Here is a 3,551-nt window from a genome sequence, read left to right on the forward strand (position 1 = left end):
AAAAATAATTTAGCTGGGCCAACGCGCCCAATAGTTCTAACTACGAGTTGCAAATCTACAACACAAATTCTGGAATCTAACACAGTTTATTCTATTTACTTAATTACAATTAGAATTCTTAATCTAAACCGTAGCGTTACCCGTCCCGAACTCGACTGCCCGCTTTGTGTCCGCTGCTTCCCTTTATAGCCAATGTCCAGCAGCAGCGTACCTGTTGCATAATTGTTGTCTGTGAATAAGTTCGTCCGTTAGTTCCCACACTTGCATTATGGGTTGATGCTATTTCACAAGTATGCGAAATAGTATTATGCTGACGATGCGTCTGGAGTAATGCAGTAGCATACGTATTAATCGCTGGTACTANGAGTTAACTCTGGGGAGTGTTAACTTGTATCTTATAAAATTTTTGTTAAAAGCAAACGTGACCTTCTTGCCAGGATACATTGTAAGTAGATGTCCTCGAGCCGATTACGCTGGGATGTTGAAAGATTTCGAAACTCACGCTGTGAGTTTTAGAGGTCGGTTCATTTAGTGTATGTTTACGTATGAATATCAAAGAATTTCGTTTCGGTTGTTGATTAAGATTAGTCAGGATGGGCCTCAGTTATTTTCCTTCAATGCTATAGATTCGTGGTAGAATACTACACACTTTCAAATACTTTACACAATTCTACATATACATATACACATGTGTGTGTAAGCATGACAAATGTCACAGAATTTTGTGGTACCATATCTTGTATTCTTCTACCTTCTATTAGCCCACCTGCTGTTGATAATTGCTCAGCTCACCTTGCCAACCTCGGAGTACGGAAATCATAGGCGAGGCTTTACGATCTGAACTGTTTCAATTAATTCCATAATAGATCCTTTCATTTCCTGGAATACCACCGTGTCCAGGAATGCAGTAAAGATTAATTGCGTGTTATCGAAGAGCTTGCTGCGACCGTTTTAACGTATATTGTCTTAAAAACGGCTAGAGGAGTTGAGCACAAGGTTGCTAACGACGCGTATAGACGTGCTTTTCGTTGCACCTTTTGCTGGTTCACTAAATTGCATTTGGTGTCAACTGATTCCTTCAATGTACCCACTATATTAGTTGAGGCCGTATCCCTGTCTTTTACAATAGTAATTTTGCAGAAGTAGCGCGCATTAAACGCTTTTCTGGAGCGCTTTTTGGCATTCCCATTCTTGCGATTTCTAAGGAGGCATTGACGCCTCTTGTACTACACATATTGTCGGTCCAAAGAATGATCAGTGGATCTAGCCTTACAGCAAACATGGCGCAGTGTAGTGTTGTTAAAAAAAAAATCGTAGCAAAAAATAAAAATTAGTTATTACTTTAAATTCGTATGCATATTTAATATTTTAAAACAAAACGTTACAACTAAATTTCACTAAAATGTTTCCTCTTTTAAGTATATGTATATGTTGTATTATACTTGCTTCTTTTACAGTGGCATTTGCGAAATACCGAACTTATAGAACTAAACATTTTGTGGAACGTAACTCATCACTTTCGCCATAACAGGTGAAAATTTACATTATTTGAGAGTATCGATAGTTCGATTTCTATGGAATATTACCTCTGTTGAGTCGCTTTTTATCTGTGGCAACGAATTCATCGTGGAAGTAGGTCGACACGCAGTCATTGTTACCTTTTTGCACAACTTTGTACCCCTCTCTCACATTGAATGTCTCTGTCTGTTATGCGAAAATTTGTCGGGTGGTGCCCATTTATAATGCAGATGTTTTTGGTCAGACGCTTCTTGCACAATTTGCAATAAGAGTAAAAATTTAGATCTTGAAGCCACGGCCTGTTTACCACATTTTTGAAGTTATTTACAAAAAGTGAATAGAATAAAATTATAGTTTAAAAAACTAAAACCTCCCTATTATAATTGGCATTCGTACTGTCATCAGGTATTTAACTTGAGTATAGCAATCGCTGCATCTTTTAGGCGCATTAATATTACATAGTTACATCTCGAGCTAATAAGAGGAAGGTAAAAATAAAAGGATATAAGCAAAGATGTGAAAGATAAAAACAAAGATGAAGACCAAGGTAAAGTTACCGATTTCAAAACCAAAAACACCGTTGGAAAGTTAATTTTCTGTATATGAGGAGAGTTTTTATAGTTTCGAAATTGGTTGAAAATCGTCGTTTAAAAATTTCCATATTTGTGTATGNGACCTTCTCAAAAAAAAAAATTGGTAATGTTTTAGCAGAGATTTTCCGGTTAGTTAATTTGTACCGTATAAGTTTAGCTACGTGTTAAGAAAAACTGTCGAATTTCGACAGTAACTGGCACTCTAGTTAAATATAAAAAGCGTAGTAAAAATTTGATAAAGCGTAGTGGGGTAGCAAATTTAAAATTTTTTGAAAAATCGTAGCAAATTTACTACGATCTTAGCAAAGTGCCAACGTTGCTCGCAACCACCTTGGGCATGCTTTTTTCAACCGGTCTACCTAAGCACGTTAAGCCTTGCTGGAGTTTTCTGAAACAAGGCAGTGCATGGTATGTACTGGGCGGGTCGAAACTATTTGCCATCCTACTTTCTTTAGAAACAAAGACAACTCTTATCTCCCTCTATGACTTCGTTATATACATATGCACGTATGTAAGTATTTAGCTAAGGAGTAGACTAGCCCTATAAATTGTGGTTAGCAGATCTAACAGTCCAAGCCACCTTACGCCCAGTGAAAACATATTTAACTACATATACACATAGATCGTTTTGTTTCCTAAGCAAAACATCATAATTTGGAATATTTTTTTATTTTCATATTGCTAGGTCTTTTCGTAAGTCGCGCCAATAGTGGTTTGAGAGAATGAGTATGTAAATATAAATATGTTTGTATGTATATTTATTAATGCAGTGATTGTGAGTATGCTGTGTTCAGGTATAGTTAGTACATATTCCCAGTATGTATGTAAGTAAATATGTTGTACGTATGATGGTGTCACTGCACTGCAATGCGCATCATAACCACCAACTGATGGAATTAAAAAATCACAATAACACTTAAATTTTATATTCCACGATTTCAAGGATGTAACTATGCGAACTTACGTACATATGTACATTAGGGTTGTCCAGAAACTGCTCTTACCACCTAGGATTATCCCATATCGAAACAATATACGCATGTTTTTTTTAATTTCGAAATTAAAAATATTCAGAGGTATTATTATTCGAGGTCTCTTAAAACAAAGCGGAGTTTTCGATCGAAAAATATTGATTTTCAAGAATTCCATAAAATTTCTACGAAAAATGTTTTTTTTTTTCTCATATAAAATACATGGAAAACTTTGACTGACCTCTAAATATTTATTTTTAATTTAAAAACAAGTAAGAAAGTCTAAGTTCGGGCGGAGCCGAACATTAAATACCCGGCGCAAGTGTTAAATATATGTTTTTTAACCTTCCGAAACCTTCCGCTAGATGGTAAGCCGAGGTGTATCAATTTTGAGTAAATTAGCGTCCTTCAATTTCGAAATATTGAAGTTTCAAGCATTTCTTAAATTTACCGTTATATGAGAATCGGC

The sequence above is a fragment of the Rhagoletis zephyria genome, unplaced genomic scaffold, assembly GCF_001687245.7.
Source record: "Rhagoletis zephyria isolate East Lansing unplaced genomic scaffold, Rhagoletis_zephyria_1.1 Rzeph_scaffold_00255, whole genome shotgun sequence".
Classification (NCBI taxonomy): domain Eukaryota; kingdom Metazoa; phylum Arthropoda; class Insecta; order Diptera; family Tephritidae; genus Rhagoletis; species Rhagoletis zephyria.